The 24,034-nt window shown below is 42.1% G+C and overlaps 1 protein-coding gene and 1 pseudogene across 2 annotated transcripts in view; both read left to right on the forward strand.

Moving 5' to 3' along the window:
- Nucleotides 1-732: 732 nt before the first annotated feature.
- The window catches only part of Marchf3 (membrane associated ring-CH-type finger 3), a 143,838-nt gene continuing 120,536 nt past the window's right edge, over nucleotides 733-24,034 (forward strand). Inside the window, exon 1 of one of the 2 annotated variants that reach the window (XM_075968632.1) lies at nucleotides 733-968. The gene's annotated coding sequence lies outside the window, so the exon portion shown is untranslated. The remainder of the gene's footprint in view (nucleotides 969-24,034) is intronic. The other variant, XM_075968631.1, reaches the window with a different exon arrangement.
- LOC142848965 (small ribosomal subunit protein uS3-like) lies at nucleotides 11,102-11,582 on the forward strand (annotated as a pseudogene).

The following is a 24,034-nucleotide window of genomic DNA, read 5'->3' on the forward strand; positions in this document are numbered from 1 at the left end:
GCGGTCTTCTGTCCAAGAAGATGGATGATTCTGGCCTCTTGATATTCCTGGAGGGCCAAGCAGACAGCAGCAGAACCTACTGGGGAGGATGGGAAGTGCGTGGGGCGCCTTGGGGCGTGAGAAAAATCAGGCTTTTGCAAAGGGTCCCTAGCGGTGTGGAGGGAAAGGGAGAGTCTTGCTTTGCACTTTCCCGGAGGTTGGCCACAGTGTTTCCCCTCTCGGAGCTTAAAGCCATTTCCAGTAGGGTTGAATCTGATGGGACTCACCCTCTACGAGTACTCAGAGTCCTCAGACCGATGCGGCGTCTTTGGGGGCCAAATCCTGCACCTCCTACTGGTGCCAGGTACGAGGGTTGTTCTCCGCGGCATGCCCACTCGCGACGGCTCTGGGAGCTCCAGCCGTCTGTCAGCAGCAAGGGCCTTCTCTGGTCGCAGCCTCGTTCCCGGGGCGACCCCACCGCATCAGGCCACGCTGGAGTAGCACCGCACTTCACAACCGCCAACTTACGGGTCGGGTCGCCAGAGCGTCTCCCGGCCAACGCTCGGCCGTAAACGATAGGACAGTGACCGAGGGGCGGGACCACGCGGTAGGCACCACCCACGGCCTCCAAGAGTCCTGCTTTCCCGACGATTGGCTATGGACAACGCCAGTCAGATGCTAGTGGACGCCCCGCCTTACGGGGGCTGGCCCGAGGAAGACCACGCCCCTACGGCCCCGCCCCCCAGGCGCCTAGTCAGCGCAGCGCGGCGTTCCGCCTCATTCGCTGAGCGGGTCCGTGAATTGTCAGCGCGCTCTGGGCGACTGCTGAGCCGGGCGGCCGCCGGGCTTGCGGCGATCCCCGTCAGGTGCCCCACTAGCTCCAATGAGCCCAGGTCTTGCGGGGCGCAAGCAGCAGGAGGTTCGAGGAAACTTGGGATTGAAGATCTGCAGCAGGGGCGTGGATTTGGTGTCTGCACTGGGCCAGGAGGGTGAGTGGCCGCGTCGTGCAAGCCGCTCCTCGGCGCCGCTTTGCCAGCGAGCAGGGGACGGCGTCGGTGCTAGTGGGTGGGAGCGTGGCGACCGTGGGAGGGCTGGGCAAGGCAGGGGACACTTACTCGCTGCCAGCGTCCCGGCTTCCGAACTTCTGGTTTTCAAAGCATCCCAACTCGGCCCGGGACGCGACTGTGCGTCGGCACCGACTTGGCGTTGGTGGCAGTCACCCTTAGGTCCCGGGCGCGCCCCTGCCCCTCTGCGGCGGCGACACGGCGCTCGGGGACGCCTGGGTGAGCGCACAGCAGTTCCTAGATGGCTGCGACTGGTTTCTAAACATTAACCGGCGCCCGAGCGGGCGTGCGCTGCGAGCGCCGGTCGCGTTCCAAGTGAGAATTGGAAGGACCCTCCGGGGACCTCAGCAGGCCCCTTCCGTACTCTGCAGATCCGAAGAAATTGACAGCCGTACTGAACGTTAAAGTTTGGGAAGTAATTGCTGCCTGTCAACCCTTGACTGGGCGCCCCTCTTCCTGGGGTGCGCAGACCTCCACATCCACAACAAGGTGTGTCTGAGGAACTTGGTTAGGACCAGAGGCTAAGGCCAGGCTGAGAGTCTGCCAGCCTGGTTTGGTGGTGTTTGTTTAAGCACCTGGGTGTTGAAGTGTTGAAGTTGTGACAGGAACTGACAACAGAGGATTCAAGGTTGAACCTGACACTACGTTTGTGATTAAGCCTGCGTTGCATTTTTTTTTCTTCCTTACCTCTCTTGTGGTAGAAGCTGCTTGTTTTTCTGAGGGCAGTTGCATAGATAGCGCTTATATTCTGTATGGACTAAATAGAATTCAGGGCAGTATTGTCTTGTTATTCTTATTTGATATGCGTGAGAGCTTATTAAGAGTACTAGAGAGAGATGGATCAGGAGGAGTTGGAAGCAGTTCGTTATTTTAAAATATATAAAACATTGATTTATGTAGTAGATGTGAGGGTACATTTACACATATCAGAGCGTCTGTATATATGTGCAGGATTGATAGGGGAATGAGGTAGAAATAAATGAAGTATTAACTCAGCCTTGAACTTCCCCTGGATTACAGAGATGAACCCTCTTAGCTAAGAGGTATGTGATCATGTGTGTGTGTGTGTGTGTGTGTGTGTGTGTGTGTGTGTGTGCGCGCGCGTGTGTGTGTGTGTGTGAGCATGTCAGCATCTGTCTGGTCTGTCTGGGTCAGTATGTGTCCGTGAACTTTACAAGCACTCAGTTCAATGCTACTCAGTGCAGATTCCACGTTCCTGTTTTACAGCCCAGCAGCCGCCAGCCAGCCCATCTGTTAAAACATAGCATGTACCCTTCAGCCAAAGCACCGGGGTGGATCGTGGGTAAGGGGCAACCCTTAGCAAAACAGCACGCTACAAACAAAGCCTCCCTCCTGACTTCTATTTTCGTCCATTATTTGGCCTGGACTTGCAGTTTTATTGAGAGAGATAAAGGGAATGCTGTCTCTAGAAAGGAGCAACTGGCTTTTCTGAGATAGTTGTAGTCATAATTTGAGGAGGGGGAATTACAAGAGGGAAAAAAATAATTCCCTGAGAAGAAATGTGTTTGTCATGTCGCCAGTAAGGCTAGTTTACAGTCTTGCAGGGACATGTATATCACAAACTATTTTCTTTTGCTTCAGAGAATGCACTGAAAATAAATTGTTTTGAACACACACAGTACACACACACAAACATGCTCACACATACTTTAATAGAAGTAAATAGAACTTTATTGCCAATGTGGAAGTCAAGGTTGCCTTAGTAATTCCAAGGGAGCGTGCCTTCAGGAATTTATACGCTAGAAATAAGCTTAAGTTTGGCCTAATCACTAGTAACAATGGTCACAATTTGTAGTTTAAAAATAATAAAAAGGCTTTATCATAAAATTTCTGATGACTAAAAAGGTATGGGAGGAGTGTTATTACAACAGCTTAATAAGTTCCTGCAGGCAAGTGACTGATACTTTAAAAAGCTATAAATTCCTTTAATAGTATAGTTACTTTTAATGACAATAAAGTCAATACTTTCAAGAAGCATCGTTGATCTTTTTCACAATAATTTTATGTTCTTAATTACATTTTAATAGTGGTGTTCATTATAAATTGAAGTGGTTTTAAGAACTCAGCACAAGAAGTATTTTCATTTTTATGGTACATAAATATTTGGGAGAAAATATGTAAATCCCTAATATATATGTCTAAATTTGTGAAGGGCTATACAGAACCTCCTAACTTCATATGAATCAGCCAAATGAACTGAGTAGCTTCTTGGAAATTCAGTTCTTGTCCAGGAATTCAGTTCCGGGGCCCAGGGTAGCTTAGGAATCTGCATTTCCAAGCACTCAAGGCAAGTTCTGGTATAAGGGACCTCTAGAACATATTTCAAGAAATAGTGGAATTGTGTTTATGATATAAGATAATAATTGATTATTCATAAATTTTGCATTTGCTGGCCTTATGAAATTGTTAGTTTATTAACTCTCTCCTCAACTATGGGACTCTTTTGTCCTGAGCCTGTCATATTCAATCATTCCTATTCCAAATTGGTCCCAGTGTTAAGGAAGTCTTCCTGGAGAAGCAAAATAATTTAATTCCTCTCCTCGGCCTTGGTTCTCATCCACTCTCTGCTTCTGTACTTGTAATTCTGGGAGGCCCTGGGATGATTTGGCCAGTCCTAATACACGTTGTTGACCATTTGATTCTGGGATGATTTGGCCAGTCCTAATACACATTGTTGACCATTTGATTCTGGGATGATTTGACCAGTCCTAATACATGTTGTTGACTGTTTGATTCTGGGATGCTCTGGGATGATTTAGCCAGTCCTAATACACGTTGCTGACCGTTTGATTCTGAGATGCTCTGGGATGATTTCGGCAGTCTTAATACACGTTATCGATCATTTCCCCTGAAGGATGAAAGGGGAGGCCTATCATTATCTCTTGGTGATAGGATGGAAGTGTACATATAGTCAGGTATGGTACAGACTTAAGCAAACTCAAGTGTTTCCTTGGCAGACTGTAGTGACTTGGATGACCAGTCATGAGCTCCACTCGCCACGATACTCGTGTTCTGAAAGTTACCGCTGTCCCGTGAATTGGGTAAAATTTCTCATCACCACAGAGTGGGTTGAAATTTGATTTCTACCTGCATTCTTACTGAAATCAGTGTTAGTTTTTATTATAAATTATTACCGATTAGTTTTTGTTAATTTACCTTCTGATCCCAGTGTGTGTGTTCTGTTCTTCTATTTCATACTGATAAAATTCTTCACATTAGACTCTTAGGTAAGATTTGAAGAGAATGGATCTCTATCAGAAGTTGCCCTCTCTACTGTTCAAGTTAAAAAGAAAAAGACTTCTTGGAGGTCAGAAATGTTGAGAATATTTACTTCCTAGATGAGAAAAGGATATAGATAGATTGAGACACTGAAATTATTTAGTTCCAGACTATTGGATTATCACAGAGACCTTTACAGAGCGATTTCTGTATAGGGGAACACTTGGCATTTGATAGGTCACTCAATCTTTGGAGGACAATGATTTTTTTCCCACTTAGTGACAGATGAGCAAACAGCAGCCACAAAAGGATAATACTTGGATTCTGTCTTTCATGTTTGAAGATAATACCCATAAGTGAGATGTTGACCTAATACTGTGAGCTGCCTTTGTTTAGTTTGTCACAATGCTTTTTTTATTTGTTTTAACCATTGTCTTTACATTTTTCCTTTTATTGGATTTGACTTTATAAGGAAAACTTATAAAGTCAGCCAGCACATACGATAATTGTTTGGGTGACCCTGAGCTTAACTAGTCAACCTTGGCGTGGAGAAACTGATGTCTGCTAAAGGTCACGGGGCACAACTGGGGACAAAGCCTACATGAGGGATTCTTTGGACTTGCATTTTAGCCTTGCACTACTCTTGTCTGTTGTCATGTTACACTAAGACTGTTTTTACACTAACAAAATTATTACTTACATTCCGTTTTCCCAGGTTCCACATGAGTCGATGGATTTAGAGTGGTTATAAAACCTGAGGTATACCACAGCCCCAGACACACAATGGCATTGACTTATGCCCATTTGGACAGACAGGCAGACAGAAAGAGAGGAAAGAAGGAAGGAAGGAAGGAAGGAAGGAAGGAAGGAAGGAAGGAAGGAAGGAAGGAAGGAAGGAAGGAAGGAAAAGGAAAAGGAAAGAGAAAGCAGGCAGCCACCGTAGAACGCTGCCTTTTTTTGGAACTGGGCCATAGGTCATTACAAGCTTCAATGCAACAATTCTTTTTTTTTAACCATGGCTGCCTTTTGGCATCTAACTTTCATTTGATAAATTCTTTTCAAGTGTTTGACTTTTTTCTTTACCCTTATTCCCATAGTAAAATCATTTAAAAGAAAGAAAATGTTCACTTTTCAAGTCAATCTGTTCTCCTAACAGAGAAATTTTAACCATCTTCACTGTTCTCCCCAAATCCTCCTTTGAGTCCCTCTGTTTGCCAGTCTAGTGGTATTTTCTTGTAGAAAGTAGTTACTGAGCTAGAAAAGTCTTAGTGTGGCGTTGGCTTTGTGGCTTCAGCAATGAGGAGAAAGGACAGGGTGGAGAATGATGCTGAGGTGATATTGATGTGTTTCCTACTCGGTATCCCCGGCTTACAGCGTCCGTGTTATATTTAAGGTGCAGACGAATGGAGTGACAGATGCACTCATCTGTGTCCTCACGGACACCGCTAACACAGGCTGAAAACATGACTGCAGACGGCAGAGCCTGGGTTACACAAGGAAAACAAATGCTTAGCTCTGAAAAAGGAACTAGGCCGAGAGCGAAGGGTCAGGTGGGGGTGGGGCGGGGACTGTGTGGGAAAGAAATACCTCTAGTGAAATGCCAGGCAGAGTGGTGAGAAATTTATAGAAGTGGGGATGGTTTGGGGTTTCTTGCGGGCATTGATTCTGTTCCTTGTTGTCTTCACAACCCACTCACCCTGCTTGCTTTTAATAATTTATTGTAGCAGCAGGCCTTCCCCTGGTTTTTCTTTTTATAACTTTTTTCCCTTCTCATCTCAAGGTCTAATCCGAGGCATATATAATAGTGTGGCTGGTCTCAAGTGCTCAGGAAAATCCATGATCAATACCCCTACATCATAAACCCCTGGCTGTTCTCGTTCTGTTTTGCAATGTTTCCTTCCCTGTTATATTAACTTGGTATCTATGCTTTAAACAATATTTTATTAATCTTCGCACAATGAGACATCTGATCTTATTCTTCTTGGCTGGAAATGTCTTTCAAGTAATCTATCATCAGACCACCATTGATCTAATGATGTATTTATTGCACACTCTTGCAGCCCTGGCAAGAAACCCAGTATGGTTCTAAAAATTTGATTAAAAAGAAATCAAGTTTTTGCAAGGCGTAGCTATCCAATTATGTTAGGATATGCCAAGTATATTTTATGCTAAAACACACACATATTTCAAGTGAGCAGAATACACTCTTTTTGAAGGTTCTTAAAACTTTTGCTATGGAAATAAATAGAGCGAGAAGATGCCACATAATTGGGAAAATTATGAGTGTATACCCTAAGACTTTTCTTTTGAGACAAGGTCTCACTGTGGAGCTCTGACTGAACTGGAATGTTCTGTATAGACCAGCCTGGCCTCAAACTCAGAGATCTGCCTGCTTCTGCCTCCCGAATATGAGGATTACAACCATGTCTGGTTCTGAGATTCAAATTTTTTTTATTTTAGTTTATGTGTATAAGTGTTCTGCCTGCACGTGTGTGTGTGTGTGTGTGTGTGTGTGTGTGTGTGTGTGTGTGTGTACACCACATGCTTGCCTCGTGCCCACTGAGGCCAGAAGAAGAAGACATCAGATCCCCTAGAACTGGAAATACAGACAGTTGTGAGTCACCATTTGGTTGTTGGGAGTTAATCTGAGTCCTCTACAAAAGCAACAAGTACTCTTAATCATTGAACCGTATCTCCAGTCCTCAAGATACAATATTTTTTTAAAGATTTATTTATTATGTATAAGGTGTTGTCTGCACATATGTCTGCAGGCCAGAAGAGGGTACCAGATCTCATTACAGATGGTCGTGAGCCACCATGTGGTTGCTGGGAATTGAACTCAGGATCTCTGGAAGAGCAGCCAGTGCTCTTAACCACTGAGCCATCTCTCCAGCCCGATACAATATTTTTCTAAAGATTATGCCCTTGTATCCTAATATGGATAGATTTATCTTTTTAATTGACAAAGCAAATATGGTAAGAAGTAGCTCCCAGTCTAGAAATCAAAATAAGCTAAACATAATTAACAAATGCGAATTGAGTACCTGTCATGGGCAGACATTATTTTTTTCAAAAGAATTGAAGTTGACTATTAGCTCTTGTCTGCTTAGCTAGTTCAAAATTCATTTCAATCGTTGACACTTTGGGGAAAGTTTTCTCTCCATGCCCCATTTGGACTCACGCTCTCATCTTAACCTCCTGCATTCTCCTCTGCAGTCTGGAAGCCTGGACGTATTTAAAGTCAGCGACCTGTTTTTCATCCTGTAATATCTCAAGAAAGCATTGTTAGAAATAGTGGCGAGCTGTGCTAAATGCTACGGAGAGCTACAGATGGAGGTCTTGGGGCTCCAAGGGATCTACATAAAATCATCCATCTAAAGCACAAATGTTGCCGTTACTGAACCATAGACCCAGTGTCAGCACGTCATATAATATTTATCCATTCCTGCTCCACCATCAAAGCCCCTTTGCTTCATTCCTGCCTTACCTCCTCCTCTTACTGCCTGCTGGTGTGACTCCCTCAAGAACGCCCCCAGTTGTCTCTCTCTCGAGGCCATCTCCCATGACCCTTCTTGTTCTCACACTCCATGTTATATCCTGAGAGGCAGCTCCTCTTTCACATGTGGTGTTGCCTCACTCATGTCTTCTGAAGTCACTGTTGGCTTGGTCCCCCTCTCTGTCCAGGGTAAATGGCCAGGTCGTATTGGTGGGGAGATGTAAGGGCCCTCTGAAGAGCAAGACCCTGCTGAGCCGAGAGGCAGCTGTCATCCAGTCACTGTGATAGGGAAGCTTTCAAAAATAATAATTGAAGTATATTTTTAGCTTAGAAACTAAGTTTCAAAGTAGTTTCCATTTGTAAATTCCCTTTCTTTGAGGAAGTACCCTCAACATGGTCATTATGGTTTAGTGGCTTAGGTAAGCTAGTGCCAGGAGTTCTGTTACTACAGTCATGTATAGATCATGCATTCAAGTAGCTTATAGTTCAATTGAATTAAACTTAACTTTCTGAAATAAAGCCATTAATACAGCTCTTTCATGCTGATCTCATGGGGCCTTAGAGGATTCAAGGGATCATGGACCAGAATTATCTTGTCTCATCTGAGAGATTGAGTCTCACTTAATTTATGTGCTTTCTTCTTGTATCTGCCAAGAAGACATGAGAAAGTTGAACAGTCTAAATCCAAAGGAATTTAAATATCTAAGGGCCACCAAGATGAGCAACGTGAGCTCAGATACTGGTTTGGGTGTACCATCCATACTGCTACGTACTACTACGGTACTACGGTACTACACCTATAGTGCAGGGCCTGCTCTACAGGACCATCCACGAGCCGGGCAAAGGGCCTGGAGATTTAAACACACATACACAGAGACAGAGACCCAGGTCATCCTTGAAACAAGAATGCCCCCCTTTATTGTGTACTAGAGCGGCTTATATATGGATCCGTAACTGATAGCCACGCCCTAGCCAAACTCACCAGAAACCACTCTCCTGCCATCAGGAACTCCTGAGTGTCTCAGGCTCAGAGTAGCTACAAACTCAGGAAGCACAAGTTGTTTTGCTCAGAGCAGCTGCAAGCATAACAGGTTGTTTACAGGAAATTCAGGGTCTGGGTCCACAGCCCCCAACATTTGGGATCTTCTAAACCAGGAATATTTCTCTCAGCATATAGGAGGGCCTACATTTTCACCTTTGGATCTAGGTGCCTGGAAGACTTAAGGGGATCTCCAGATAAAGTGCAGAGGCCAAGTGGTACCTTTAAGTTCACCTTCTTCCCTGCAACAGATAAGCATCCTCCCGGTGGTATTTTGCTTTGTAGATTCTCAGGTCCTTTTCCTGTGTCTTAGATAGGAAATCTCTTCCTCTCCTCAAAGCTGTGAGGGATATGGGTGGTGGGGCGGCTGTAGGAGGGTGGTCAGGGTACACAGTGGTAGGTGGTGGTGATGTCATGGTGAGGGATATGGGTGGTGGGGCGGCTGTAGGAGGGGTGGTCAGGGTACACAGTGGTAGGTGGTGATGATGTCATGGTGAGGGATATGGGTGGTGGGGTGGCTGTAGGAGGGTGGTCAGGGTATACAGTGGTAGGTGGTGGGGATGTCATGGTGAGGGATATGGGTGGTGGGGCGGCTGTAGGAGGGGTGGTCAGGGTATACAGTGGTAGGTGGTGATGATGTCATGGTGAGGGATATGGGTGGTGGGGTGGCTGTAGGAGGGGTGGTCAGGGTATACAGTGGTAGGTGGTGGGGCTGTCATGGTGAGGGATATGGGTGATGAGGTGGCTGTAGGAGGGGTGGTCAGGGTATACAGTGGTAGGTGGTGGGGATGTCATGGTGAGGGATATGGGTGGTGGGGCGGCTGTAGGAGGGTGGTCAGGGTATACAGTGGTAGGTGGTGGGGATGTCATGGTGTTGGAGGTCTGGGAGGAGCAGGGTAGATAGAATCAAATACATTGTATACAATATGAAATTCTTGAAGAATATAGTCAAAGTATTATGGATTTTTAAAAGAAACTTACTCTTCTTCCACTTGGTGCACGCAGCTTACAAACAAGATGTTCTTGGTCAGAAGGCTGCTGTCCCTTAAGCTTTTAGATGCCCCTAACTTCAACCTTTCTCCATAATTCAATCTCCATCCATCCTCTAGTATTTTCTTTCCTATGTATTATTTTCTGCTATTGTCAGGTAAAACTCATACTTGATAAAAGCTCTTTCACAGCCAGTGTTACCAGTAATCTCTTCCCTGTGAGTAACTGTAATTATGATCATTCTCAAAGGACTTTGTGCGAGCATTCCATACATTTTTCTGGTGGGGTTTGGATATTCTGAGAACCGTATAGAGTAATTTTCTTCCTACAACCTCAGTCTTCGCCATTCCTGCTTGTGCTGGTGTCATTCCCCTTTATCTGTTGGATTTTTTTTCCCCTTAAAAATATATTGACAGTAACTTTCAATTTTCCTCATTTGTCTTACTTCATTTTTCTCTTTTTGGATGTTTCTGTTTGCTCAACCTGATCTGCCTAATTAGGTTGTATTGTTTCTAACCATCCATCTATTTTCCTACGGCGTCCCTGCCCCGGCCACATCTACACATTTAGAGACCATTCACACGTTGAATGAGTTTCCACCTTTGCTGCACATTAGTAATGAAGACATTAAGTGGGATTCTGATAGTGCTCCTTTCACGAGCGGAGGCATCATTTAGTATTCCGGTCTTAATTGTGGTCTCTTAGCCAATTTTTACCCATTATGATGCTTATTCCATTTTCCAAGTAGTGTTTCTTAAATACTATATGAAAGTATAAAAATCTGCATTCCTTACATTTATGCTTGCCATTATGTTTTAAATTTATAATTTTATAATTTTCTTGTAGGAAAAATACATATTAGACTAAAATGGCTAATTTGGTTTCAAGCCATAGTGGCTTTGGCATATTGGGAATCATTAGACAATATGCTGCCTCTTAACGTATTTCCAGTCCCTGTCATCAGCTCCCACACACAGTATTCCTGTTCCAACCCTTCTGGCATATTATTATTTTGAAAAAAAAAGAGTGTATTCCCTACCCCCACTATTTATTTCACTTCAAAAGAAGAAGAAGAAACTCCACATAGGTGGGAAAAGTAAACACTGTTCTTTGATGGTATCTTAGTTTCTTCAGGCTGCCATAGCAAAGTACCTGAGTTTGGGTGACTTATAAGCATATTGCTCACAGGTCTAGAGCTCAGGAATTCCAAGATCAAATAATACCATCTTTGGTGTCTGGTGTTGGCCTTCTTCCTCGTAGTTGGGGCCTTTTCACTGTAATCTCATAAAGAGGATGGATCTTGGTGAGAAGGGTCATTGGATCAGAGAGTTGACAGCAGTATTCCAGAAGAGGTTCGGCTTCCCTGAGAGTAGTGTAGAACTTTATGCAGAAAAGGTGGCCACAAGAGGTCTGTGTGCCATTGCTCAGGTAGTCTCTGCATTACAAACTCCAGGAGGGCTTGCTGGGCAAAGAGAGTGGGGCCCAGGGCTGCAAGGTTGTGGTGTCCATGAAGTTTGTGGATGGGCTGATGGTCCACAGTGGAGACCCTGTTAACTACTATGTTGACACTGTCATGCTCCACGTTCTCCCCAGACAGGGTGTTCTGGGCATCAAAGTAAAGACCATGCTGCCCTGGGACCCAAGTGGTAAAATCAGCCCTAAGAAGCCTCCGTCTGATAATGCAAGCATTGTGGAACCAAAAGATGAGATCCTGCTCACCACCCCCATCTCAGAACAGACGGGTAGGAAGCTAGAGCCACCTCCCATGCCCTAGCTAGTGGCTCCAACATAACAGGGTCTTGGCAGCTGCTCGGAGGTTGGATGTTGTCTTTGTCCTGTAAAAACATTTAATGAAATTTTACACAAAGGGAGAAAAAAAACCAGCAAACTGTCAGATTTTTTTTTTCAGGCAAATCTGCCTTCTAACTTGAAATCCTAATCTTCTCTGGAGTGGTTTTTTCTCCCAAGTTAGTCCTCTGATCTAAGTAGAATATGAAGCAGTTTTTTGCTCCTTAACATCTGGCCTGTGACTGAGATCTGCAATATCCTTGTGTCATCTCTGTTGAAAATCTTATAATTGGATAAAGGCTTAGTTGGCAACCTTGTGGAACAAAAGATCCATGAAAACTATACTCCATTTATGTCTCAGAAGAACAAATGTCCCAGACAGGTGGGGAAAAAAAGTAAAACTTTTGAAACAGGTAGGGAACGCAACCGGGAGAGCATTTGGTACTGGCTACCCATGTGTTTGCCTGTATGGCGTCTCAGTGATGCCGAGGAAAATGCTGTATTACCCTGTGTTCTAAGATTCTTAAACCTTGTTGAACTAGAGTTGGAGTCCTAGCTTCTAACCCTGGACCTTCCCAGAGAAAGAGAAATGGTAGGGTCTTTTTCCCTAGAAGATCATCTGCATCCACTTCAAACTGATAGACATAGTAAAGAAATGTAAATCTTAAGTGAAAAATAGGGCATATAGCAAGAGCAGCTGATTAAGGGATGCAATGGCATTTTCAAGGTAGGGTCTGTTCTTGTCATGGACCATTTCCTCCTAAGACTAGTTCTCTTTGTATTTCTGACTTGGTTGTAGCAGTTCAGATGTCACTTGCAAACATGACAACATCTAGAGCACAGAAAAATGGAACCACTGCCATTATTTCAAAGTTTCTTCTGAAGATAATGAGAACATTCCCTTGAAGTGGCTCACATGCCCAGCCACTTGAGTCACTAGCCATGCATCAGTGCCCGAGGGGAAACAGTGAGCACAATTGGCATTCTGTTAACAAGGAAGAGTAGAAAGGTATACAGGACTTGGGAGAGGTGGGGTACAGGGTAGACACTGAGGCATATGTAAATGTCTACTGCATGTTATGACTTCGAACATTTCCTTGTCATGGCTGCGATGTGGTTGGTAGGTACCACTGATGGATAGAAGCAAGAAAGATACAATGCAAACTAATTAGGGACAGAGAAGTGAGCTAAGATCAATAATTATTCTGATTACAGCCACAATAAAACCTAATGAGTTTGAATGTACTAATTTATGTCTTCTTGTGCTCAAGAGGTAGATGCTCTTTGATTAGTAAAAAAGAAAATTTTAAATAATTTGCTTATTTCTCAATAATTCTCTCTGGTATATTTTGTACTATAGGTTTATATGAATGTAAACAATTGTATTAACTTGATATATCATTCTGCTAACAAGAATGATAATTATGGATGTTTATAACTGGACATGATTTCTTATGCATGCTTTTGTAAAGTAAGAATTTAGCATCCAAGAGGACTTAGTAATTTGCTGAGGTCACACAAGTAGTAAGTGGCTAAGCTAGGATTCAGAAATGAGTTCACTTGCTCATGTCCCTCCCTACTCAACATGACTGCCTATTTTCTTGGAAGATAGTCCTAGGACTATCACGGTCAGCAGAGCTTTAAATGATTGGACCCTGCCCATCTCCATGGCCTCATTATTTATCCTGTGGCCCTTGACCAATTTTCTAACCATATGGCTTTCTTATTGTTGGTGTAATAAGCCAGTCTCTTCCCCACCTGTGACCCTTCGCATTTGTGATTTTTTTCTGCTTGGATCACACAGCCTCCGTTCCTATGGCTACATCCTTTCTAACCAGGCTTTGAAATAGCTCTTCTTTCTAACTATATCCAAGGACTAGCCCATCTATCTGTTTAGGTGTCCTCCCCAGCCCTGACTGTTTCCTCCCCACTTTTGTTTGCTTTATGGTACTTGTAATAGTCTCATATAATTTACTCAGTTATCTAGTTTTTGATTTGTTGCCTTCCACCCATATTTTAAAATAAACAAGCAAACAAATGAATAAGTCAATTAATAAATGAGTGCTTACAAATCTTGATTTCTAGTAACCCAGAATCAGCCTTTATCTCCCACCATAAGGTAAAGGCCAGTTGTCATTTGAGTCTGAATATATCAAGCTCAGAATTTTTTCTTGTAAAATTTTAAAACTAATTAAATCTGTATTATTCTGTTCAAGGGAAAAAGAAACATACATCAAAGTTCTTTCGCAAAAAATACACTTACTATAGTTATATACATGTGAGTTTTAAGAAAGCCTAGTGCAAGAGGGGCATTTGAATAATAAATTCTGGATTTCTTATTTAGAATAGTTTATTGATACCAACACTTTTAATTTAGTTTCAACTGTTTAAGAAGGAAATTAATTATAAGACTGAATTTTAAAGTGGGAGAATTATATAATGGTAAATTCACTTAAAATTGATTTCTTTGCATGCACTTAATTTTTCAACTCATACATGTACTTAAATGACTCCTTTCTCGGAACTGTGTTCTTAATTGTTCCAAAGTCATTATGGAGGTGCAAATTGAAAGATAGCTTTACCGCACACGTTAATTCATGAGCAATTGGCATACATGAAGCAGTGTTTTCTTCTAATATCCTTTTGCTCTGGCTTCACCTTCTTCATCAAAGTGAGTGCTTTTGTAAGTATCTGCAGTTTTTAATTTTATTGTTGTTCTGTGGGTTGTGTCATGCTAATTATATGCAAGGCATTATTTTTCTGAGGCTTGCAGTGTGATATTGGCATGCAATTAAGTAAACCATATTTAAGTTGGACAAAAATTTTGCATTCCCTTTGTCCCTGTTCATTTTCCCCTAGGCCCTCCCCGCAGGGGACCCCACAAGCTAAGATACTTAGCCCTTAGCCCGTTAGTATGAGTCAATCCGCTTCCTTTTTTTTTCTCTTGTCACCAGATGTTCCCTTGTCAGGAAAACTTGCTAGTCACTTACTATGAAATATATTTCAGGCTAAACTTCCAGCATCTGATTTCCAAAAACAGATTTAAACTTTATAGTGAGTAAAATGTGTTTGTATTTGAGACCAATTTGTAGTCAAGTTCTTGCAGATTCTTATTATATTAAGCCTTAGAAACAAGTCAGAAGAAATGAAAGAAGGACGTTTTAATGTTGACATCATGCTTTTTTCATTCCTCATGTGTCTTGGTGGAGAGCCCTTTCTTCTTGTTTCATTTGCACTTTTTAATCTGAGTAAGGTTAGAGATATAAATTTGTTGGCATTCACCGGGATCCTAGTGAAAATGAGACCAGGAATTAAATGGTTGGGCTAATGTGTCATTATTATTATTTAAGTTTTATAGACATATGGTCTATGGCTCTTGGGGGCCTGCTTTTGGCCGGGTGGTTTCCATGTATAATAGACTGGCCCTTTTATGTACCAACTGAATTCTTTCTTTTTCTTTTTCTCCTTTTTTTTTTCCCCTGTCAGGGCTGTGTAGGTGAGAAGCAGCATGGGGTTATAGAAAATGCATAGCAAACGCAGTAGCGATGAGAAAGAATTCATAATGGGCACATACATTGTTGGAGTATTTCCCAAGTACTTTGCAGGGTGGTAGTGAGGTTTCTTTGGCTGAGGCAAAGTGGAGCATGTGCTTTTCCATGTGTGAGCACCATGATTTGAAAGATCCTTTATGGTTCATAAAAGCAGCTGCGTTTGAGCTGGTGTGGTAGCCATAGCTTTGAAAATTCACTTAAATACTGCAAACTCCATTTGGAGATTTGGTTGCATGTTGGGAATTTACTTATTCACAAGTGACACTGAGCAAGTATTCATTCTTAGATTGTGGGGCACTTGGTCCATTCCATTAGGCTTTTTATATCAAAACTACATTCTAAGCAGTGTTTGCAATGTTACATACAAATGGAAATTTGTAATGATGACTTTCTTCTTAATTTTGAAAGCTATGGACAGCAGTATTACTTTGCCTAGTAAAACATTGGCTTACCTTTAAGTTTATTTCATTGTATGGACAGACTTTCTTCCCAGGGATTTGTACCCTCTAATGCACTGTTCTCAATGAGATTTTAGGTTTTGCCCCAGTTTTCCCTTATGAAACTTGGGGTTCTTTTTTGTGTTTCTAATATGAATTTTTTTTGTCTATTCTTCTTAATGATTTTAGTGAACTAGCTCCACTTTTCTAAGAATTTCAGCTCTAAATGATACTGCTAGCATTATTTATTTTCATCTTCAACAAGTCATTTGCTACTCCTCTTGAGTAACTAGGACATGATTCTTTGACTCTTTGCTAGTTTTCTATTTATTAAATACTAACATACCTTAACATCTTCATGGGTTGCTTAGAAAACAAAGGATGAATGTTTTGCTTTTAGCAGACCATAACTACTGTATTTCTAAATGAAAAGAAAAAAATTACTGCAAAATAGAATTAGTACAGATAGTTTAAGCTGGAAATCATCTTAAATGTTCCATGGCTACACTTTGTGCTAAATATAAAAATAATTGTGTTTCCCATGTGTTAGCATCAAAAGCTCTGGTTGGAAAACCACATGGTCTAACAAGTAGGTCACTATTGATGGTAAAACATGAGACAGAAAATGTCACAGTTAAGATTAGAGACCCAAGCAGTATGTCTCGCCATGCTTGCATTGGTCCTCCAAAGAATTAGAAGGCTCAACAGGATATAACTAACTTTAGCCCAATTCGAAAGCATTAGCAAGGATAGCCTTTTAATGTCTTTTTCTCATTTGTTTCTGGATAGTGTAATTCTCCTGTTGGGCAAAATAATTGAGCTGCTTAGATTTGCACAGTGACAGACTTGAGAACGTCAATTAAAATGATAGCCATTACATTCTGTAAGTGTACACAGAAAGCCATAATCAGCTGTATACACTTACATGGATGGGTTCACTTGATGTTTGAAATTTTTAACAAGGATAATAGATTGAAAACAGTTCTCACGAGTTCTCTTAAAAGTTTCCCTTGTCTTCATATTTGAAAATGTGGTAATGTAGGCACATGACAGAGGGTGCCTTTAGGAGATCTAACTATCAATTCTTTGGGTGCAATATGAGGAACATTTAGTATAAGAGGGAGTTTCCACCACTGAAGATACTGAGTTTTACAAAGACACTTGGATATTCTAGATGTCAGGCAAAAGACTGAGGGGGAAGGGAGCAGTACTCTACAGCCTTTGTTTTGATGAGAGATAATACTACATTTTGAGGACTCAAACCAAAATGGAGCCTTAGATTCTGAGCATTGCCACTCCTTCGTGCTACGCTGAGCAGTTGAATACATGCCCAAAGAGCCTGTGGTTATTTGGACGAGGACATAGAGACATGCCGTGATGACTGAATTTGGATCTGTCATTAGAGCCTTATTCATCCACTTCCGGCACAGAGTCCTTCACAAGTGTACCCTGGCTTACAGACTCACTGTACTTTGAGTGGAGAGCTTTATTGCTTGAATCTCAGAGGTCTCCCTAGGCTTGTGTTTTCAAAGGTTCTTAATGCAGATTAAAACACTCTATTTTGTACGGGGATTATTTCATGTAGGTTATAACTTTGAAGAGGGCAGAGATGCAGAAGGAAATCTCCCTGGAATAGGTATTTTTGAAAATTATTATTTTAATGGGGTAGAATACAAGCATAGCATTTACCATATCAGCTTTTAAAGCATGCAGTTCAGTGGTATTAAATACCTTCATGATGTGCAACTGTTAACGCCATCTATCTCCAGACCTCATTCAACTAGAAATCTATACCCATTTAACAGTAACCACCTATTCTATCCTCCACAACACCCTGACAAGCACCGTTCCTTATGGTGTTTGTCTCTGTGTTTTTGATAGCTTCATCCCATTTTAAGAGGGACCGTGAAGTATTTGCCTTTTTGTCTGTCTGAGTGATGTCACTTGGTATAATGATCTCAGCAGTCATGCATGCTATTCTATACACCAGACTTTTCCTCTTACACTTGAATAATATCCATAAGCGAGAAAAAATGTCCACGGTATTTTAGTTTATATTCCTTCTCCAGCTTAAACACAGAGCCTAGATCTTCATGCCTGATCCAAGAAGAGTATACTGGGGAACAGGTTAGAAATACAGCCCTCGAGAATGAAAGTCCTGGGAGCTGTTTCCTGTCAGCAGTGAAAAGACGGTAGGATTTTGATCGAAGAGAACCCGGGAAGCATGACAGCTGATGTGTCTGCTAGCCCTTTCTCCCTCTACGTGTCTGTTCGCAGTCATCACAGTGTGAGCTGGTCATGAGCTGGAGGCTCAGCTCCCTGTCTAGACCTGGTTCAGAGAATGTGAGCTGACAGATTTGCGGAAGCATCCTAGAAAAGATCTAGGAATGTCTGAAAGACAGTTTTGCTTTTAAGTGGAAGGGTAGATTTTGGCTGCTCTTTCTAGTTTCAAGAATGTATGAATAATAAATATTTAAATCCTTATGTGTTTTGCACAATCACTTACCATGTTAAAAATTAGTTACCTGTTTTGGGTTTCTACTATAAGATTTCTTTCTAAAGCCAACATAAATAACCAGATGGTCAGGTCTTCTATTCTGCTTTGACCCTAGTCAAAATCCTGACCCCTAGTTCTGCCTCTGCCTCTGCCTCTGCCTCTGCCTCTGCCTCTGCCTCTGCCTCTGCCTCTGCCTCTGCCTCTGCCTCTGCCTCTGCCTCTGCCTCTGCCTCTGCCTCTGCCTCTGCCTCTGCCTCTGCCTCTGCCTCTGCCTCTGCCTCTGCCTCTGGCTGGAGGTGATATAGAAGCCACCAGACTCCTTTCAGGGCCTTAACGTTTCCTTTTTGGGAAAGGAACAAAAACCTAGTTCATTTCTATGGACATGTTCTGGTGTTAACAGTGTGATACTGTTCATCTTGTAAGCCTTCTGACTGGCTTCCTTTCTGCAGTTAGGAAGGTGTCAAACCAGCATCTGGTTGGTAACTTATAATTGTAAGGGCAGTGCTCACTAGATTACTAGCTGGTTGCTTAAATTAGCATTTGGGCTCTTTATTTAACCCATGTTACACTGAAGAACTCAATTAAATGTGTCTGATCACCAAAGAATAGCCGGTTAAGTTTCATTCTTTAATACAAGAAGAAGCAAGACCATTTGTCACCTGAGCTGGGTGACTGGAGTTGGTGGGGTGTGGTGGGTTTAGTTTCATAGGAAAATGAAGAGGGGAAACTCAATATGCAAACATGTAACCAGAACCCAGGGAGGATTCACATCACTGCTTCTGTCACTTCACGTATGAAATACAACACCAGTGCTTGTCAACCAGCACTGGACAAGAAGTAGCACAAACATAAAAGTCATAGATCCACCCTGTCACTATCCTAGAGGACCAAGGAAACAGTTATTACAGTTCTAAAGGAGATGCAGCTCTTTCATATGATTTATTGTAGTCTTTTGGACAGGCAATATCAGTGGGATATCTAACAGAAAACACAACTTAGATTTGATTACATTTCTTTCTGCTAACAAAAACCTTTTCCAAAGAAATACTGTTATATACAGTACCTGTTGCACAGCCTCTGGAAGAAATGAGAGGCCTTGGGATCTCTTGGGGGTTCTCTAAAAACAAGAGGGCAGATGATGGCTTTGATGGGGGGAAATGTGGCCAGGCATATTCTGAAGTCATTTGTTGCTCCTATTGCTCTTCAGTTTAAAATTATTGAGCTATTGTGTAAGGACTTTTAAACCTGTTATTTGCAGTTAACCAGAAACTCCTGCCTAGAAACAGTCTCTTACATGCTTATGACTGTCCTCTCTTGATACCAGCTTTGATCCTAGGACTGGGTTGTCTGGCTTCTATCTGGCACATGATTTTGACACTGCTTCCTGTGGTAGTACACACTGAAGTTCTACCCCCAGGCTGGCACATGTGGAAAACCATGTTCAAAGCAAAGAATCTAGGTGATAAAGACTCTAAATTTAGAAATCTTTTACTCTCCACTCAATAAAATGTGATTTGTTTCTTCTTACCACTCAAAGTAGAGCTGTCCAGAAAAATGAGTATGAAAATTGCATGACCCCATCACCTCCCACCACTTGCAGCTGTTAAGGCTTCCTAATGCAATTTGTGTGTGCTGAATAACTCTGCTTTGAGATAGGCTTCCTGCGTTCCTCAGCATTATCGCTAACATGTGCAGATTCATCCAGCTCTTTTCTGCCATGTGGGTTCTGGGGACTCAAATCCAAGTCACCAAGCTTATATACAAAACCTTCTTTAAAAATGGTGACTGGCACCTTTATCCGTTGAGCTATCTGATAGTCCCCTAATTCATTTTTAGTCCACCAAAATAATGACAATTAAAGTATTATGCAGATGAATTGACACTTGCCCTTTCCCATAATATGTTAAGGGAGGACTTTCCCTAGACATGTCGAGGTCAAAGTTATTCTCTCATCTGCTGGGATTGTGCTGAATATATACAGTGCCCCTAAGTTAACTTGTAGGATATATTAATATCTCCAGTTGTAAAAAACAGCAATAACAATAGAACAGGTCAAGTCGTTTTATTGTATCAAAATATTATAAAAAAATAAAAACCAAAGCCAGGTGAGGTAATACACACCTTTAATCTCAGCACTCAGGAGGTAGAAACGGGTAGATCTCTTCGAGTTCTAGGCCAACCTGGTCTATATAGCCAGTTCTAGACCAGCCAAGACTACCTAATAGAACCTTGTCTCGAAGGAAGGAAGGAAGGAAGGAAGGAAGGAAGGAAGGAAGGAAGGAAGGAAGGAAGGGCAAACCAATACAAAATATAACTTTAAAGTTACGTTTTATGCAAGCACCAATAAGTAACACAAAAAATGGAAATGATACTTTATTCTAAGATAAACTGCTTTTATCCAAATTATTAGCTAATAACAATCCGATCATATTTTATAAGTTGATTCTTACACCTCAAAACTGACAAAACTAGTTGAAATATAGATCTGTACCCACTATCATTAAGAATGAACTCATGAGAATTAAATGTATACTTTGCCTTGATGAACTTACTGATGATAATATTAACAATTTGAGGGGGCTTCTTGTTGTCATTCGATGTTAGTGCTATGAGTTGATCCTGGGCCTTGAAAATGTTAGCACACGTTTTCTCATGAGCTGAAGCTTTAGTCCATCACAGTGAATTTTAGTAAAATTTCATCAAACTAAATGATACGTTTTTTGAATCCTCTACTGTGGTCCTTCTGTTATTTGCAAAAGTAGAGAGACTGTTTATCTTTTGGACACACTTGTTGCCTCCTTGTCCCTGTCCTAACATAAGATAAAGTAAGATGTTGAAAGAAAAATGTCACCTAGGATGAGTGTTTCTTTGGCAGAAGAAGATGCCACTGAAATCCCAAGAAACACACTCCGCAGGAGAACTTGGGCAAAGACATGTGGAAGGTGTGCGGTCTAACCTGCCTCCCTGGCTGTTTTCTGTCCCATGGATGAAATGTGCTGAAAGTTTCCTGTTGATAAACAGGTTCCCTCACAGTCAATGAAAATGTTTGATGAAAAACAACCGAGTGGTGTTTCCTCTTACGCAGCTGCCGCTTTGAGGAAGATCCCAGGGTGAAGGGACAAAAGATGGCAGCATGGTGAGCAGCCAGGGCGGCCCAGGGTTGAGAGTGAAAGTACGCAGAACGTCACAGGACGTTGCTGATATGGCTGGTTTTCTAAAAACAAGACTTCCTCCACTGTGTATGGAAAGCCATACAATGTTGACAGTTCAGGAAAACCTCTTGTACCTCATGGAGATCTGCTGGTTGCCTTCTAAAACAGCTGTAAGAGTGGTCAGACTTACAGACAAGTTGTATTTATTGTTTTCTTGAAGAAAGTGCCCTGCATTCTTGTGATCATAACACCACTTTGCTACCCTGCTTCCTAGCAGAGAGATGGGGGAGGGGCACGGCAGCAAATCTGTCCTTTCAAGATAAGTGTGTGTTCTAAGACTAGCCAAGAAAATAAACACTATTCTAGACAGAATATATGAAAAGAGTGTCTGGAAATGTTTATCTTATGTGTGGTTTTATTGCCTAGAACTATGGTAAACATTAAAGCCTACACATTAGAATAAAAAAATTGAATTTAGAGCTACACTTCCAAATTAATGTCATGAATACTTAAGTGTGGATTTCAAAGGTACCGAAGCACATTCAGTCGTATTCCTCTTGGTAAAATGATCCTTTAGGATGATTAAAAAGTTTTATGTTCAGCTATATTAAAATAAATATTTTTTCTTTTATATTGAAAATAGATTCTTTTATATAATACATTCCAAACACAGATTCCCCTCCCTCCACTCCTCCTGGCCTCCCCCCAACCACCACCTCCCCTCTCCTCTCCTCTCCCAGATCCACTCCTGTAGTGGCATTTCATTTGTGTTTTAATAAATAAAGCTTACCTGAAGACCAGAGAGTAAAACAGCCCCACTGGTCAGCCTTACAGACACACCTTTAATCCCAGTAGCCACATAGTTGCCATAGAAACTGGGTGGTGCATGCCTTTAATCCCAGCCCTGGAGAGGATTATAAAATGGGAGGAGACAGTTTCAGTCACAATCTCATTCTGAAATTCCTGGAGGCAGGATCTCCATTTTCGGACTGAGGTTGAGGTAAGAGCCAGTGACTGGCTGTTTTGCATTTCAGATCTTCAGGTTGAACCCCAGTTTCTCTCTGAGGTTTTATTAATCCTGCTTCACACTCTCCCTCTATTTCCTCTTCAGAAAAGAGAAGGTCTCTAAGAGATGACTGCCATTTAGGAGTTTCAAGAACATCAAGCTAGCAGCCATACATAAAAGGACCTTGTGCAGACCTCGCAGGCCCTGTGCGTGCCATTTCAGTCTCTATAGCCCGTGTGAGCCCTGCTCAGTTGATTCAGTGGACCATGATCTCCCGGTGTCCTCCATCCCCTCTGACTCATCGTCTTTTCTCCCCCTTTTCTGAGGTGAGGAACCCAGTGGAGACCTTCAGTTTAGGCTCTCTCTCTCTCTGCATAATGTCTGACTGTGGATCTCTGTACCCACTTCTGTCTGTTGCTGGAAGAAGCCTCTCTGATGATGACTGGAAAAGGCATTGGTCCTATATCTTTGGGCTGTGCAGTCTCCGGTTCCTGGCCATCCAGGCAGTGTAGGGCATAGGCTCCTCTCATGGTGTGGGCCTCAAGTTAAACCAAACATCAGTGGACCATTGTTTATTCCGCATTCACCTCAAACTTTGTGATTCTGATGTGTAGCATAGCATATATATCTGTATGTAGACACACCACACATAGTCCAAAGGCTCTCAGTGTTGAAATTCATGATTCAATCATTTTCTAAGCTGCTAAAGGTTCTTAAACTTTCAGGGGCAGGGAAGAATCATAGATTGCTTTAGGACAATAAAAGCACATGCTCTTCTCATGAAAAGTACATACAGATTATGAGAAATCAAATATCCAGAATTTCAGGCTGTTCACATACCCACTGGTGACTGTTGTCATAGATTCCGCTTCATACCCCATATGAGGACAGGGATGTCCTGAGGACTTACGTGACTTATAAAGGGTCAGAAAGTGACATAAGGAGGACATGGATCCCCTAAGGACTTATGTGACTTGCATAGGGTCACAGAGGGACATAAACTAATCTTTCAAGTATGTGTGCTTTTGCAGGCTTTGGTCTGTTTTCCTGAGATCCACTTATGTGGTGGGACTCTAAGACTCCACCCCTGAAGTTCCTAGGTCTTCTGGGGACTCAAGTATTCATTAATACAATTTGTATTTAAAAGAAACTTATTTTTATCTTGACCAGTATCAGTTGACACCAACTGTATGTGAATTTTATGCTGGAAATTTCATAGGAAACACAGAAATGATAAAGTTCCCCCAGAGAAAGTTAGATCCCAATTACTCGCTTTGGCGTCCAGTGCTGTTTCTAATACGCCTTTTATATTGCTGAGCCTTGCGGTCCCTCTCTCCGGGGTTCTGCGGCTGTGATTTGTCTGTGCACTAAGTGATGTTTTAGTAAAGGAAGGTAAAGCTGAGGGTTATAGCTCTTCCCGTTTCCAAACAACGCAGAGCTCTCTCTTTGGATTATGAGCCTGTGGGATAAAGAATCGAACCTTAGATAAATTGGCAGAGGGAAGAACACAGGGGGTACTAAACTAAGGATAGGATTTTATAAGCTTCATGATCTTTTTCCCCAAAGGCCCAAATCCATGTAGTGAGGTAGTAGAACAAGTGCCTACTGAATCTGAATTTATTACTATTTTTTAAAGACATGACAAGATTAAAGTATTATTATTTTTTTTTTTGCTGTCCTGGTCATCAGTTGGTAGTATTCCAGAAGGTGATATGAAGTTTTCTTTCTATAAATATTGGGCTCTGCATAGGGGCTAAAAATAAGCAGAGAAGCATGAAGAAATGGGCAAACATTA

Source organism: Microtus pennsylvanicus, chromosome 4, assembly GCF_037038515.1.
Source record: "Microtus pennsylvanicus isolate mMicPen1 chromosome 4, mMicPen1.hap1, whole genome shotgun sequence".
Taxonomy (NCBI): Eukaryota; Metazoa; Chordata; class Mammalia; order Rodentia; family Cricetidae; genus Microtus; species Microtus pennsylvanicus.